Genomic DNA, 18,048 nt, shown 5'->3' with positions numbered 1-18,048 from the left:
GAGCTTATAAGGTTACAGAAGTTCGTGCCATTTGGGAGGAGTAGATGGTTTGTTAAAACCGGGGAAGAAATTGATGATGAGGCTGCTGGGTCTCAAAAAGTCAAGAAGAAACGTAAGTGTGCCATTAAGGTGGAACAAGTAACACCTCCAGTTCCTGTTGTTCAACAACCTTTTGTTGATGATAAACCTGCTGTTGGTATTGATCCAACTGTCTATGATGAGGAAACAAAGTCTGATCATGAGATTCAGAAGAAAGTCTTAATTGATCCTCGTGCTATGTTTGAGATGAAACGAGAGAGGCGTTCAAAGAAAAAGTTTGATAATGATTAGACTTATGTTCCTGAATCGAGCAAGCCAAAAAAGAAGCGTGTTAAACACATGGATAAAAGGACTAAGTCAAGTTTGAATCTAGTTGATGAATCAGAGGAGTCAGGTTGTAATGTTGATAAGACTCCAGAAATTGCCAAGACAACTGAAGCTGATAAGACACCTGTTTTTGAGGTGAGCTTGGATGATGCCATTGACAAATTGATGAAAACTCCAACGGCTCAGAGATTTACTTCTAAGACAACTCCTATTTTTAATGAGCATGTGCGTCAATATTCTCAAAAATCTTATCCTAAGACGTCACAGCCTGTGGTTGAAAGATTTTCAGATATTTATTTACAATTGGATGAACCGTCAAGGGCTGAATTCGAATCGTTGAAAGATAAGGTTGAAAGTCAAGATGTGAAGATTATAAGTCTTGTTGAAGAAATTGAACGTGTAAGAGCCGATAATGTTGATGTCAAGAAAAGATTAGACGTGAGTGAATGCAAAAGAAAACTTACTGACGATCTTTTATACGAACACATGAAGCATTTTGTTATAACCGAGAAAAAGCTCGGGATTAGACTAAACTCAGAGGTTGATAGAGCTGAGGAAAATGATAAATTGTTCGAAAGAGTCTATGGTGGTGACATTGGGATTGCTGAAGGTTTGTTTTGATTTGAATATGAAAATGAAAAGGCTGCAGAAAAAGGCAAGTCTAAAATTGAAGAGTCTATTATTGTTGAGGATGTGGTAGAAGCTTCTGTGCAAGCTGGGGAATCAAGTAATGTGGATATACAGGTTACTGAACCTGTGATAGAACCTGTGATTGTACTACCACCTGAAAATACATCTTAACATGATAACTAGCTATTTGAACTACAAAATTTTTTAGAAGTTCCAATTTTTAGAGATTATTTGATTATAAAAAGATGCATAATTTTATATACATCGGTCACACTTGATAAGGGTGTTAAAGAAATTAAAACCATAATATAGCAGCTGATTCTAGATCCATATCACTTGTTAACAGCAGCTAGACGCGGCATTGTATTATGCTTCAGCGGTGGAAGTGGACACGGTGACTTGTTTCTTGCACTACCAAGAAATTAACAGATCACCCAGGAACTGAAATCCGCCTGTAGTTGATTTCCTGTCCAAATTGCGTCCCTTGTAATCAATGTCAGTGTAGGCATGCATGACCAAAGTAGAGTCCTTAGGATACCAGACACCCAAACGAGGCTTCCTTTGAGATACCAGAAGATACACTTGATAGCAGTTAAGTGAGATTCTTTTGGATCTGACTGATATCTGGCATGCTGACAAACATGGAACATGATGCCCGACTTGATTGAAGTTAGATACATCAGGGAGCCAATCATGAACCTGCAAAGGTGTTGATCGATTGAATTTCCTGAAGGATCTGGAGCTAACACCGGTCTTGTAGCAATCAGAGTAACATACGGAGTGGCCTCCTTGAATCCAAATTTATGAAAAATTTCATGAACGTATTTATCCTAATAAATCAAATGCCCGTCCATCTTTTGTTCAACTTGTATACCCAAGAAGAATGTCATCTCCTCCTACGAGCTCATCTCAAATCGACGTTGCATTACTTCTTAAAACTCTTTACACGGTTTATCACTCGTTGAAGCAAAGATAATATCATCAACATACACTTGAACCAAGATCATATCGTTGTTCACCTTCTTGACAAAGAGTGTTTGATCAACAACACCTCTTCTATTTCCATTTCCAATAAATGTTGTACGAAAGTAGCGTACCAAGCAAGGGGTACTTGATGAAGTCTATAGAGAGATTTATCAAGTTGGTAAACATGGTTAGGACGATTAGGATCTTCAAAACTTGGCGGTTGCTTGACATAAATTTCTTCTTTTACCTTCTCATACAAGAAAGCAGTCTTCACATCCAAGAAGAGAAGAATAGCCTCAAGCGGGAGCAGAAAGTTTATCGTAATCAATACCTTCATGCTGAGAGAAACCTTGTACCACAATCTAGCTTTATTTCTAATGATCACTCCTTTATCATCTTTCTTATTCCTGAACACCCATTCGGTACGAGTCGGCTTCTTTTTTCCAAATTTTTAACCATCTCCACACATTGAGATTCTTGAACCGTAACAACTCTCCACACATTAAGCTTCTTGAATCGTAACAACTCTTCCTACATAGCTTCAACTCAACCTTTGGTTCAACCTAAGAAATAAAACAAGCAAAAATACATATGTTAATAGCTCCAGATGTGCTCCTTGTCTGGACTCCAACAGAAGGACCAATCCATAGATTCTCTATGAACGGAACAACAACAACAGGAAACGAGTAGTATCAGTTTTGTCAGAAGCACCAACAGGAACTTCATTTGCCAAAGTCTCTTTAGCAACAAGTTGTATATTTTCATTATGTGATAGAGATGGGGGGATAGAATCAACCGCATTAGGTTCTGCACGAAGACTGAATGCGGGCTCAGCAAAAGTTGGATCAACCTTGTCAGCCGATAGATAAAAGGAATCTGAATCTGAGTCGAAAGTATTTTCAACGGTTACTACATCGGTTGTGTCTGCAGGTTGTGGCATCGGGTTTACAGGGGCCACACGGGGAGTTATTTGATGCATGTTTCTGTTTGAGGGACCAACAGATAAGCTAACATCATCCAAGTTGTTGGAAATGGCTTGAATCAACACAAACTGAGACACTGGAGTATGGATTGGCGCAGCTGCAACAGGAGGGGTAGAGATACCACGAAACTGGTTGAACAATGAGTCATAATCAAATAGCCAGTTGGGTCTCGTCTGTGCAACAGGCAAATTAAGTTCTTGCCAGTCAACATTGAAGGGTTCCTGTTGGGCCTAGTTTTGTGGTTTGAGCTTGATTTGTACTTAGTTATAGTTATTTGGGCTTGGGTTTTTGGGGGCGTATGTAAACCAAGAACTCTAAAGAGTTCTTAGTGGGCTTTTGGTTCATATGGGCCTAGTGTTTTGGTTTCCCTATAAATAGATCTTATTGTATAGGGTTTAAGGGTTGTTCACATTTAGCAGAGAGTGAACAGAACTAGAGGGTTGTTCATTCGTAGATTTGTTATCAAGTATTGTAAGTGCTTAAGAACCCGACGTATTCAATAATATACGTGTGTTTTGAAGAAATTCTGTGTTACTTTAACTATTTTATCCGTGTTCTTGAATCACCGAGTGTTGGTATTCCGCACCAATACTCGTTTAGTTGATATCATATTGTAGTGATCCAGATTCGGGAATTACAATTGGTATCAGAGCCTTTGACGAATTCAGGCTCGTTATTGTGATATCAACGGATTCAAGATATCAAGGTTTGGTGGTGTTGGTGATTTCCGGCAAGTTCATAATCAGAGAAGAAGAAAACTGTGATTTGGTCAAAGATTCTTTTTACTTGGAAACAATTTGAATCCCATAAAATCAGGGATTTAGTTGTTACCAAAATAAGATCATAAAACGTGTTCTTTTTTGGAAGTTTTCGACTGGGATTCTTAGTTTTCACAGAGATTTCAGTCATTAAACATAAACCTCTACTTGGTTTAAGAGATTTCGGCCCAAAACCATTGTTTTCGGCCAGAAATCTGGTGTTCTCGGCCAATAACAAGAGTTTTCATCAAATATTAAGTGTTCTCTGCCAAGGTCAATGAGTTCTCGGCCAGATTAAAGAGTTCTCGGTCAAGAGTTTCCGGTCAGCTGGGTTTTTCGGTCAAACTAGAGTTTTTGGTCAACCTTTGTGAGTTCTCGGTCAACGCTACTTGTTTTCGGCCAAACTTAGTTCTCGGTCAAAGTTTGTTTTCGGTCAACAAATAGTTCTCGGTTAAGGAGTAAAAAAAAATAAAATAATTTTGCTTTTTTTTTGGCGGGAAAAATTTTCTGGAACGAAATTTTTCCAGAATACTCCTTATAAGTTAAAATTCATTTTTGAAAAATTTTGGCGAAAACAATTTTTTTCGGGTAATTTTCGGACAAATTTTGGCGGGAAATTCAAAAAAATTTGTCTTGAACGAATTTTTTCCTGGACGCCTCTTTTGAACGGGACATCTGTTTTGATAATTTTGGCGATCATATTTTTTCGAGAAATTCTAGCGGGAAAATCAGTTTACTCTCTTTAATTACTCAACGGATTCTCCATAACTCATCTCAATGTTTGAAAGTACTCTTAATCAGTCTGCTCCCTCACAAGAAGTATATCAAAATCCATCTGAGATAAGTTTTAAATCATGTTCTTTAAATTGTGGTGAAAAAATAGAAATGTTTAAGCTTCATAACGACAGCCTAATTAGAGATATGGAAAGAATAAAATCGAATCTTAAGAAAAATGAAAAGGGATTTGTTGACAAAATCGAATCTCTTAACGAAGACATTAAGAAACTTAAGTCTGATTTTAGCATAAAGAGCTGTCACCATCGTGATGCTAAACAGGAAATTTCTAAGTTAACTGCTAAACTGGAAGCTTCCAAGTTAGAAATCTTAAATCTAACTAGTAAGTTTGAAAAGGCTGAACTTGATTTTAAAAAATTCAATGGTTCCAATAAAGTAGTTAACTCAATGATTGAAAACCAATTGTGGTGGAAGGAAAATGAAGCTGAGGGAATAGGATAAAGTCAGGTTCCCCCACCTTACAACCACAATTATGTCCCTACCTCTGTTACCAAAGAACAGGAGGAAAAGATAAAAGACATGAAGTATGGTAAACAGGTTCAATCTGAAACTGTTGGATCATCATCCCTAGAGGAAATCAAGCCTGTTTTTGAATGTGTGAACAATTTTGATGCTTCTATACTTCATGTGCAGATATAGTAAATGATGTTGCTTCTGATAGAGTAAATGATGTTGCTTATGATAGTAAAGGGGTTCAGGCTGATGAAAATGAATCTCATTCTAACGTGTCATCAAACTCAGATGACACCACAACTCAGAATTGTACTAATAACAATACACAGAGTTGTGGCAGCAAAGGGAAGGCACGTAAGAAATCAACACAACAAGGACAGTCTCGTACTCATAGATCCTACGGATCTCCATGTGTTGATAAATCATCGGGTGCTACTTATATTAAGAGGCAAACATGTTACCACTGTGGCACACCAGGACATATAGCCAGAAATTGTGTCCATCGTCTATATGTTCCCTATTACAAGCAAAATCAGAAGACTGCGCCAAGGGGCAAAAAGAATGGAAAAACATTTCCTAAGAAGGAATTCCAACATGAGGCAAGTGCTTCTGTCGACTTTAGAAGAAGGATGAAGGCGTGTTTCGTTTGTGGGAACGGTGGGCATTTGGCAAAGGAGTGTCACTACCGTGCTGTTAATAGACAAGCTTCTCAATTGAAAGGTAACAGGTTTCAACCGAATCCAGTGGTTAAACAAAATTCTTATTTTAGAAAACCACGAGTATCTGTACAACGGGTCACAAATACTCAAGGATTCAAAGCTAATATGACAGGTTTGCACTCAAATGATTTAGAAACTGTTAAAAGAAAAATAAATTTTCAGAAGTCAAAGAGTGTTGAGAGTTTTAAGAATTCGAATTCGAATTGCTCCACTCCAAAGTCTGTTCTTTCAAATTTCACTAAACCAAGACAGACTTGGAAACTTACAACTCAGCAAACAGAATCTTTTATGACAAATGATTCTGTTAAAGATGGGAAAGATATGAGTTGGCAAGAGGTCACATATGTTGATGCTCAAGGGAACCCGAAGACATTTATGACTTGGGTTCCTATGTCCAACTGATCCCGCTATGCATGTAGGAACAACCACAAATTCATTGACTATTAAATGGGTTGTTCCAGGCACATGACAGGACAAATATCCATTGTTTTTAAATCTTTAAACCATAAAATGGATTATTTTTTGCCTGGACGGGAATTTAGGGTGATAGAACGTTTTTAATTTGTTCTCTAAGTGTGTAGGAACAAATCAGGGAATACATTGAATATTAAAAGGCTTGTTCCAGACATTCAACTCGCAAGGATGCAGAATCTCTAAACAAGCTTATTCCTAGGTGGAGATTCTCACAAATGGAAAGATGATGTCTTGAAGATAAAAGGTACCTGTATCACTTTGGTATGAAAGATTGATCAGTCAAAAAGATTTTAAAATTTTAAATTTTATAAAAAAAAATACAAAAATATGTTCACGTACAGTTTTTCAAGTATAGTATATTTTGTTTCCCAAAAATGAGAAAATGACTTGAACGTGCATGAGAAATGATAGTACATCAGTTGGCTGACTATCACACTTAATAAAAGTTTTTATTAAATACTACGTTTCAACGATTGAGTCTTTTTGAGGTTAAATTTGTACATAAAAGTTTTCTTTCGGTCAAATTTTTTTGCACAAATTTAGGGGGGGGATTTAAAAAAATTCAAAAAGAGTGTGTGTGCGTTTAATAAAATTTTATCTATGTCTTTCAAACTTCACTCTCGCTTAAAATTATTTCGATTGCTCAAGTTTGAAGAACATATACTTTTATATGTTTGGTCCGGTGATCTACTAGTAGATTCACAGGATAGCCATTCATCTAAAGACTGAAAGCATCCGGGGCATTTGTGATGTGTTTTTGTGTTTTGAATTCTTTCACTTAAAATTATGTCGGTAATTCCAAGTTGGAAGGACACGTATTTTCATATGTGTTTTGGTCATGTTAACCACTAGTGGTCATACGGGATAGCCATTTACCTGAAAACTGAAGAGTGACTGGGGTGACTGAGTTCTTAACATGTGTGTCTTCTGTAATTTTTTTTGGGAAGTGATATCATTATTCAGTTAACAGCTTTTTAGAAGCTTTAAAATATTTTCAAATGAAAATTGATCCAACCTCTGGAAAGTGATAGATAAATTGTTTCTGTGTGCATAACGGGTGAAATTATTAAGCTTAAAGGGCTCTAGAACAGTTATTGATTTGTATGGTAGCTTTCTATGATGCGTAAAAGTTAAGGTGATATAAACTAAATTTGCTAAACTTACTGTGGAGAGTCATTTTGAAGAATGTGTATGTCTCCATATACATCTCTTCGAATGATAGGCAGAAAAGCAATTACCCAGTCATACACGAGCTCGTTAGTGTCTTGATCACCAAAAATATTGTGCTATTATGTTTATTATTATAAAAAAAGGGAAAATATGAGAAAAAAAAAGGAAAAGATGAGAAAAAAAGGAAAAGATGAAAAAAAAATGAAAAAAAAAACTTATTATGAGTATGTATATAATTTATGTTGTTAAAAACTTGGTATTTCAAAAGCTTAAAGGGTCAAACTAGAACTACATAGATGGGGGCACATAAGTAAGTCCTGTCATATCTCGAATGAAAGGCTTGTCAGTTTACTGGCACTAAGTCCAACGTTCAACCTTAAAGCTTAAATTTGCTTTTATATAAAATCTTTTGATCAAGCACTAGGGGGTTGGAGTCACTTGGGGTGATCTGGGGAAAGCCAAATACGCTTTGAGAAGATATAGGAGGCATCACAGGTCCATGAGTGATGTCCATCTAAGCTTTATGCCAAACTGAACCTAATTTATATCACTGATGCAATGAAAATCATGCTAAGTATGTTATACTTGCTATCAACCTGTCTCTTTATGTCATAATAACACTGAACATGAATCCTTGTGACAGCACCTTAAACAATATGATTCCATGTTCGGATCTTTTCATAAAAGGCGGCGTTTTTATCAAAAACTGAAATTTGATCCCAAACTTTTTCTAAATTACAAGACCTAAATTACAAGACCGGGTGATTAAAGTTGTTCTATCTGTTGTTTTTGTTTTGATTTATTTCATTTATTTTGTTCTTACTTCTTGATTACTCTTGTCGAAACAAATGCGTTAAAAATGTGTTATATTTGGTTTAGCTGGTATGATCTCATTTCAAGTCTTTTCAAGAAAATTAAAAAAAAAAACAAAAAAATAAAAATTACAAAGTTATGTTTGTCGTATTTTGTTTTATTTAATTGTTTTCAAAATATTTTGGTTGATCTTTCTATCAAAGTTGATTGTTCTTTCAAGACTGATTTCTTGCAACCGAAGCATATGAAGTATCTGAGATTCAAATTGGATGATGCTATCAAAAAGGGGGAGACGGTAGAGTATTGGATGCAGATGCTGAATTCGCTGATCATTGAAGTTGCTGATTATGTTCTAGTAAAGATTCTGGAGATCTTGAAAGCATCAGTCTAAGGGCAAGATTGTTGGGTCATAATTTGGTTAGACTGACGCATATCAAAATGCCACGACATGATCAAGACTAAAGTGATGTAAACGAAGACGAGTTGAAGAATTGCATTGGTGTAATACCGAAATCCTTATGGATTTCGGTTAGGCTAGTTTGAAGTAAAATAAACAAGAACGAAGCTACAAACCAAGGGTGAGATTGTTGGGTCCATATTTGGTGGTTTGTACTTAGTTATATGTTTATTGGGGTGGGCTTTTGGTTCATATGGGCCTAGTGTTTTGGTTTCCCTATAAATAGATCTTATTGTATAGGATTTAAGGGTTGTTCACATTTAGCAGAGTGTGAGCAGAACTAGAGGGTTGTTCATTCCTATGTTATCAAGTATTGTAAGTGCTTAAGCACCCGACATATTCAATAATATATGTGTGTTTTGAAGCAATCGTGTGTTACTTTACTTGTTTTTATTCGTGTTCTTGAAACACCGAGTGTTGGTATTCCGCACCAATACTCGTTTGGTTGATATCATATTGTAGTGATCCAGATTCGGGACTTACAATTGGTATTCCGCACCATACTTTCCTTGAGGTCAAAGAAGAAATTTATGTCGATCAGCCACCGGGTTTCGTTGACTCTAAGAAGCCAAATCATGTTTACAAGTTAGACAAGGCTCTGTACGGGTTACATCAGGCTCCACGGGCGTGGTACGCACCTACTTGACCACGACTACAAGCGGGGAACGATTGATCAAACTTTGTTCCGGAAAACTGTCGGAAAGGATTTGATTTTGGTCCAGATTTATGTTGATGACATCAACTTCGGTTCCACCAGTGCTGACTTGTGCAAAGAATTTGAAGACGTTATGAAGAAAAGATTTGAGATGAGCTCGTTGGGTGAAATGACAACATTTCTGGGGTTACAGGTTCGGAAAAGTCATACGGGAATTCTGTTACATCAAGGAAAGTATGTTGAAGATATGCTGGCTAAGTTTGAGCTTCAAGATTCCAAGAGTGCTAATACTCCAATGGCAGAAAGACCGCTATTGTCATCTGATCCTGAAGGGAGTCCCGTAGATCAAACATACTATCGATCAATGATCGGGTCTCTGATGTATCTCACAGCCAGCCATCCCGACATAATATTCGCAGTCTGCCAATGTGCTCGCTTCCAGGCTAATCCTAAACTCTCTCATTTAATTGCTATTAAACGTATTTTTAGATATCTGAAGGGACAACCAAAGTTAGGTCTTTGGTATCCCAAACAATCAGAATTTGATCTTTATGCTTTTGCTGATAGCAATTATGGTGGAGATGACATTGACAGGAAATCCACGTCAGCTGGCTGCCAGTTTCTCGGAGATCGGCTCATCTCATGGCACTGTAAGAAACAACAAACAGTGTCCACCTCGACAGCCGAAGCAGAGTATGTTGCTGCATCCGCTTGCTGCTCTCAGGTTATCTGGATGCAAAATCAGTTGCTGGATTACGGTTTGGAATTTCTTGACACTCCTATTTTCTGTGATAATGATGCAGCCATTGCTATTGTGAAAAACCCAGTCCAACATTCTAAAACCAAGGACATCGATATTAAATTTCATTTTATTCATGACTGTTTCGATCGAAAATTGATTCATCTTGAACAAGTCCACACCGACAACAACGTGGCGGACTTATTTACAAAACCGGTCGGAACAGCAAAATTTAATGTGCTTGTGAGTTTTCTTAAAATGCTTCGTTTCGAGGATTGAGTCTTTTTGGGAATAAATTTGTACATTTTTTGTTTAGTTTTTGCACAAATTTAAGGGGAGAAAAATCAAAAAGACAAAAATAGTGTGTGTGCGTTGTCTTTATTATTTAAAAAAATATATTTCAGGATTCATTTTTGCTTACAATTATGTCGGTTGCTCAAGTTTGAAGGACATATACTTGTATATGGTTGGTCCGGTGTTCTAATTGTAGTTTCACAGGATAACCATTTACCTAACGACTGAAAGCACCCGGGGCGATTATGATATGTTTTTGTGTTTCGTGTTCTTTTACTTAAAATTATGTCGGTAACTATGAGTTGGAAGGACATGTGTTTTCATGCATGTTTGGTCTAGTTAACCACTTGTGGTTACAATGGACAGCCATTAACCTGAAGGCTTAAAGTGACCGGGGTGACTGAATGCTTAACACGTGTGTTTTACTTAACTCTCTGGGAAGTGATATTAATATTCATTTAATGGCTTCTCTGAAGCTTTAAAATATTTTCAAATGAAAATTGATCAAACCTTTGTAAAATGATAGATAAATTGTTTCTGTGTGCCTAACAGGTGAAGTTATTAAGCTTAAAAGGCTCTAGAACAGTCATTGATGTGTATGGTACTTTCCACGATGCGTAAAAGTTAAAGTGATATAAACTAAATTTGCTAAACTTAATGTGGATAGTCATTTTGAAGACAGGTGCATGTCTCCAGATACATCTCTCCGAATGATAGGCAGAAAAGCAATTACCCAGTCATACACGAGCCCGTTAGTGTCTTGATCACCAAAAATAATGTACTGTTAAGCTGTTATTATTATTATTAATGTTGCAAATATATATATATATATATATATATATATATATATATATATATATATTTAGTTGCTGTTACCTAAGTTATTTCATTTTCAAGGCTTAAAAGTAAGTCATGTCATGTCTCGAATGAAAGGCATGTCAGTTTACTGGCACTAAGTCCAACGTTCAACCTTAAAAACTAAGCCTGCTTCTATATAAAATCTTTTGATCAATCACTAGGGGGTTGGAGTCAAATTGGGGTGATCTGGGGAAAGCCAAATACTCTTTGAGAAGAGATAGAAGGCATCACAGGTCCATGAGTGATGTCCATCTAAGCTTTATGCCTAACTGAACCTTAATCATATCACTAATGCGATGAAAGATCATGCTAAGTATGGGATACACGCTATCAATCTGTCTCTTAATGTCATAATAACACTGAACATGAATCCTTGTGACGGCCTCTTAAACGATATGATTCCATGTTCGGATCTTTTCATAACAGGGCGACAGCTTTACGAAGAACTGAAATTTGATCCCGACGTTAAATATAAAGGGAGTTATGTTATTTGTGTGTGGATAAATAATTATCATTTATTTTATTTTATTTTGATTTTGTTTTTTCTTGGTTTTATTCCATTATTTTACCTCGAAATTACTCTCCTCGAAATGATCGTGTAAATTAAGTTTTCTTAACCTTGGGTTAAAAGGCCTTGCAAAGTTTGGATCACTTTTAATGGGTCATGAGCCCAGTTGGGTTGTCTTTTGGTTTTCAGCTTAGTTTGAACCCATTAAAGGTTTTCGGCCCGCTGAGTTTGATATAAATATCTTAAGGGTCTCTTTTCTTCACTTTTATTATTTTACCAATCACAAACCCTTCAATTATCTCAGCCGAAATCCTCTTCTATAACATTCCTTGCCGAGATCAAAACCTTTTCACTAATCAAAGCTTCAAGTTTGTTTTGTGATTAGCAGGTACTGGATAAGGTTACATGAGATTTACATGTCACTGAAACTTACTGTTGTGTTCTCATAAACTGTTCTTATGGATGGTTTGATGAACTGACCATTGGTGTTATGAGTGATTAGGTTTTTGATGGACGTATTACCTTTGATTTGAGATTTCGGTTGAGTTTAATACATATGTTGCAGGTTTAATGAATGGTTTCTTTTGGGGATCTCGGTAGGTTGAAGATGATTACACAAATCCCAAGGTGGAATCCAAGGGGTTCTCTGCCCCAGCTGGCAAGGAGTTCTCGGTTTGACTTTAGTTGACCGAGAACTCCCATATCTTGTCATATATTCTCGTTCTCGGTCATTTATTGACAGAGAACTCCTCTGTTCTTGGTTAAATGTGATGACCGAGAACCTCTGTTCTCTGTTGATTGTGTTGATCGAGAACCTCTGTTCTCGGTTGATTTTTATTGATTTCTATTGACCGATAACTCCCTTACTTTGACCGAGATCCCCCCTGCCGGGCTAAATTCTCACTGCTTGGGCCCATATTTTCACTGTGGTATAATGTTGGGCCATTCCATGTAGCATGGACTGTCACATAAGTTTACTTGGGCCCACCTATGCTTAATAATCCAAGTGTATCTTAATTTATGGTTAAAATGTCCATTACTATTATCTAACTTGTTAAGTTTGGTGTAGATATGGCCGATCAGAGCTCGTTAAAGTATGTTGATACTCATAACATAGCTGGTCACTTGTATGATCCACCATTGGCTCACAAAGAGTTCAAGTCAATGATAGTCGGACTCAATACTTGCAGAATTTCTCATGCTCTTCGAGAAAATCATGTCATTTGCAGGAAGATGGTTATTGACTTCTGGAACAATGCAAAGATCAATTCTCAGGGGGCAGATGGAGTTATTTCAATCGACTCCAAAATACAGACGAAGCCAGTTACTGAAGCCATTGTCAGAGAGGTACTTTTGTTTGGGGATCAACCCGACTACCCAACAGAGTACTCTGTAGCTGAAGTAATTACAAGAATGGGCTATGAAGGCACTTATCCACCGGCAATCAAGAAACTGTTTCACCCTTACTGGAGATACCTATTGCACCACGTTCTTCACATGTATCTCAGGAAGAAACGGGGGTTCAGATAAAATCACTCACACCCAAATGTCTGTCGTTGCTGCTCTAATCATGGGTTGGGATTACAACTATTCCAAGTTCGTTTTCAATGAAATGATAAGCAATCTAAGGGCAAAGAAGAAGGAGATGTTTTTGATGTACCCCAGGTTTTTACAGATGATTTTTGATTCTCATTACACCGACTTGGTTAAAACTGTTGAGACCTTGGATATGAATTCTATGGGACCCAATTCCTTTGGGTTAATGAAGCAGTCAAGAAAAGGAGCCAAAGTGGTTTACAGGGGATTAAGACCTCTGGTAAAATTCGGTCATTTTGCTGAGACCGAAGCTGAGCCTGTCATAGCTCAGGTTGCTGATGAACATGTAGCACCCGCTCAACCACGCTGCCACATTTGAGATTTCCGATGATGAAGAAGAGCACCGTCAGCCAAGTACTCTTACAGATGATGAAGAATTAAAAGCCCTCGAAGCTGCTAAACTCCTATTTCAGTCAACTGCTAGGAAGCCTCCTCTGACAGTTACTGAAAATACTGAGGAAGACTATGTTGAAGAACCAATTGCTGATCTCATTCATCGTAAACGAAAAAGGGATGACTTGAGATCTAGCGAGTTGGACAGTGAAGTTGAAACAGCCACAGTTGCACCAACACCTACACCCACACCAGCACCAGAATCAACTACCAGCCCTCAACAACACACCGATCAATCAGAATCGCATGCTCCATACTCGCAAACCGAACCAGTTGCATCTACTGTTGAGCCGTAATTCATGGAGTTATTGTCCAGTGATTTTGGTGATGATTTTGATTTTGAAACAGATATTCCACATGTTGATACTGCAGACATTCCCTCTGGATCATCCGGTCAATTTGATCAAGGTCAGTCGAGTTCAAGTGTTTCAGAAAAGGTTGCTCAAATCCTTGCTATGCAGGAAAGTTATCTTCAGAACAAGGGAAAAGGAGTGGTTCTTGAGAATGCTCATGTGGATGTTCAAGCTCTACAACGTCATGTATTTGAACTGGAGCAGGATTCAGTGATTAAAGATGTTCGTATTTAGGAACTTGAGGCTAGCAACTCGAATAAAGACTCCAAGATTAAAGAGCTGCAGTCCGGCATGGGAGGTTTGATAGATATGTATCTCGATCTCCAACAAAAGCTAGTTCAGAAATTTGGAGATGAGTTCAAATGTAATGAAGATATGGCATATCAGACTCTCACTGCTGATCAAAACAAAGATTCTGATGTTCATCTAGATGATAACACTGGTGTCAATCGACAAGAAGAATCAGAGTCTCTAAACCAGTACTTGAATGCACCATCTGTCACAAAAGAAAAATCTGACATAATTAAGAAGAAACTACTTGAAAAAGGAAAGAAGAAATTGCTGGTAATGAAGAACTCAGATCAGAATTTTGTGTCTTTGGATCACCAAGAGAGATATGTTGTTACGCTTCAAAAGAGATTTTCTGATAAATATGGTGATCGATCTGGAGTTTTATCCTGGGGTTTTGATACAGATAAAAACATGTGGTGGGTTAAGAGAAATTCAGGGTCAATGGAATATTATAAAAAGATGAAGGACTTTGGTTCTTGTGAAACACCCTAATTTTTTTATAACTAATATTTTCACAAAATATATATCAGAGTAGGTCCCATTTTACATCCAAAACCTGTCACTCGTGGTGACGTTTTATTTTATAAAAATATATATTGTACAAGAAAACATATATGTTTAAAACAAACTTTATTATACAGACTATTAAACACGAGAGTATGGTTCTCTTGTCAGTCCAGTCCCGTCCATGAAGCTTTAACCATCTATGGGTGATTTTCCTGAAAACATTTTAAAACATATTTTTATTAGCTTTCGCTAAGTAAGTACACCATTTTATAGAAATATGTTCTATTTTCGTTTGAAATTTAACACCAAAATTTCTTGGGATTTCAATACCCGAAATCCTTATATTTACTCCACAATATTCTTTGGGAATTCAACACCTGAATTCCTTGGGATTTCAACACCCGAAATCCTTGATTTTACTCCTTTTTATTCTTTGAGAATTCAACACCCGAATTCCTTATGAGCTCATTTTTAACCCATGAGGGTTATTAACTCCCTTTTTATATTTGGGGTTCAACACCCGAACCCCTTGAGATTTAAACTCCCGAAATCTTTTATTTATAATATTAAAATTTTGGAGTTTCAACTACTGAAACCCTCGGGACTCGTAACCCGTATTTTTATTAGAGGCATACCACCATATTTATTTTAAAACTATAGCCTCTTTTTAAGCCACACATTAATTCACATACTTGGACCCACAATCATGTCTCAAATAATCATATATATGCATATCAAAATATTCATATACGAAATGTTTGCAAAAGTAACATGATTATGGTCCGTGTACTTACCCCCAATAACTAGAGTGTTGACGATAACCCGCTAATTATGGTGATCAAAACCGTCTCCAAATTAGACCCGAGTTTCTCTATGGTGTGCCCCTTAACTTTAAATTTGCATATGCTAATTTAGTGAATTGGCTATATAGTGGTTGGAAGCGTATACTATAGTTTTCTTGCTTAAAGTATTTCACTTATTATACTTCAATTGTATGTGCTAGGGAGGCGCATATATATATATATATATATATATATATATATATATATATATATATATATATATATATATATGTACTAACTTTTCTTGCTCCTTAAGAACTCTACATATTTAATATTTTAAATTTAATTTGTCGATATTATCCTCATAACATTGTTGGCATCCCTATCTTTCTTTTACGTGCTACGTCTACCAACTCACTAAATATTATCCTATTTTATTATTATTCTTTTAAAATCCTACTATGTAAACTTTCAAAAATATAAAACTTATAACAAAAACAATTTATTGTTATTTTGAAACAAACACAGAATCACATGAGCACTTTTGATTATTATTATTATATTTATTAGTCTTATTATTTAATATTCATTTAATATATTTTAAGCGATATCTATAACAAATAATGCTCGTTTAAACGCCACATATCTCAATGAGTCATTTTACTCATCACTTACTCGTATACTATTATTAGAAATATAAATTTCAAACATTTTATTTTTATCCACAAAACAGGATGTTACAAATCTCCCCCACTTAATTAGGTTTCGTCCCCGAAACCTGCTCATACCTTGAATAATTCTGGGTAATACTTTCTCATTTCGTGTTCGGCTTCCCATGTGGTATCTGAACCTCGCCGATGTTTCCATTGTACTTTCACTTGGCTTATATCTTTATTTCGAAGTTGCTTAACTTTACGATCAAGAACTGCTACAGGTTTTTCTACATAGTTAATCTTGTCATCCACTTTGATGTCATTTAATGGTACACATGTCGTTTCATCAGCCAAACATTTTCGTAAATATGACACATGAAATGTGTTATGGATTCCGTTTAATTCTTCAGGTAAATCAAGTCGATAGGCCACTTGCCCCACATGAGCAATTATCTTAAATGGACCAATAAATCATGGACTTAGCTTACCACGTTTACGGAAACGAATCACTCCTTTCCATGGAGAGACTTTTAACATAACATAGTCTCCTACTTGAAATTCAATTGGGCGTCTCCGTTTATCAGCATACGACTTTTGTCGATCCTGAGCCGCTTTCAAATGTGCTCTGATTTGATCAATCTTTTCGTTTGTTGCGTTTACCACTTCTTTGTTTGCGAGTTCTCTTTGACCAAATTCTCCCCAACATATTGGGGTGCGACATTTTCTGCCATAAAGCATTTCAAATGGGGGCATCCCAATGCTTTAGTGGTACTATTATTATAAGAAAACTCTGCTAGGGACAAATACTTGTCCCAACTACCACCAAAATCAATAATACAAGCACGAAGCATATCCTCGAGAGTTTGAATTGTTCTTTCACTTTGTCCGTCAGTCTGAGGATGATATGTCGTACTGATTAATAATTTAGTGCCCATTTCTTCCTGAAATTTTCTCCAAAATCTTGAGGTAAAACCTGTGTCTCTATCTGACACGATAGATACTGGCACTCCGTGTCTTGACACCACCTCATTAATATATACTTCTGCCATTCGTTCTGAACTATTTTTTTCATGAATGGGTATAAAGTGTGCACTTTTTGTCAAACGGTTGACAACTACCCATATCTTATCATGACCTTTGGCTGTTTTTGGAAATTTTGTTATTAAATCCATCGTTATGTGTTCCCACTTCCATAATGGAATCTCTAGAGGTTGCATCTTTCCATATGGTTTCTGGTGTTCAGCCTTAACTTGTAAACAAGTCAAACACCTTTCCACATATTTAACGATATCTCTTTTCATACCAGGCCACCAATAATTTTTCTTCAAGTCATTGTACATTTTGGTTGCACCTGGATGAATTGAATACTTTGATTTATGTGCCTCGTCTAGAATGATCGTTTTAATTGAACAAGACTTAGGAATCCAAATTCGTCCAAAACGAATCTTAACTCCTTTGTCATCTTCTTCCAAATGTCGAACTTGACCAATAATTCTTTCTCGCTTTAAATTTTCTTCTTTTAGTGCTTCCTTTTGCGAAATTTTAATTCGGTCAAGTAAGTCCGAATTTACAATCAGTTTATATGATTGTACCTTAATCGGAGAATAATTCTCTTTTCGACTCAGGGCATCAGCCACAACGTTACCTTTACCTGGGTGGTAGAGAATTTCACAATTATAATATTTTACTAATTCCAACCATCGACGTTGTCTCATGTTCAACTCTTTCTGATCAAAGAAATACTTCAGACATTTATGATCGGTATAGATAGTGCATTTTGTTCCATATAAATAGTGCCTCCAGATCTTTAGCGCAAATACTACTGCTGCTAATTC

At 36.5% G+C, this 18,048-nt stretch overlaps 1 long non-coding RNA gene across 1 annotated transcript; it reads right to left on the bottom strand.

Annotated features, from left to right (window-relative positions):
* Positions 1-14,812: 14,812 nt before the first annotated feature.
* LOC143565677 (uncharacterized) lies at positions 14,813-15,752 on the bottom strand. The gene is made up of 2 exons (XR_013141115.1): positions 15,573-15,752; positions 14,813-14,990 (listed from the first exon to the last, which is right to left on the bottom strand). It is a non-coding gene; the product is annotated as an uncharacterized LOC143565677 (long non-coding RNA).
* Between the last annotated feature and the right edge of the window lie 2,296 nt (positions 15,753-18,048).

This window comes from Bidens hawaiensis, unplaced genomic scaffold, assembly GCF_021521415.1.
Source record: "Bidens hawaiensis isolate Kalapana, Puna unplaced genomic scaffold, B.hawaiensis_p1.1 tig00022510_1, whole genome shotgun sequence".
NCBI lineage: Eukaryota > Viridiplantae > Streptophyta > Magnoliopsida > Asterales > Asteraceae > Bidens > Bidens hawaiensis.
This window is presented reverse-complemented; position numbering and strand designations above follow the sequence as displayed.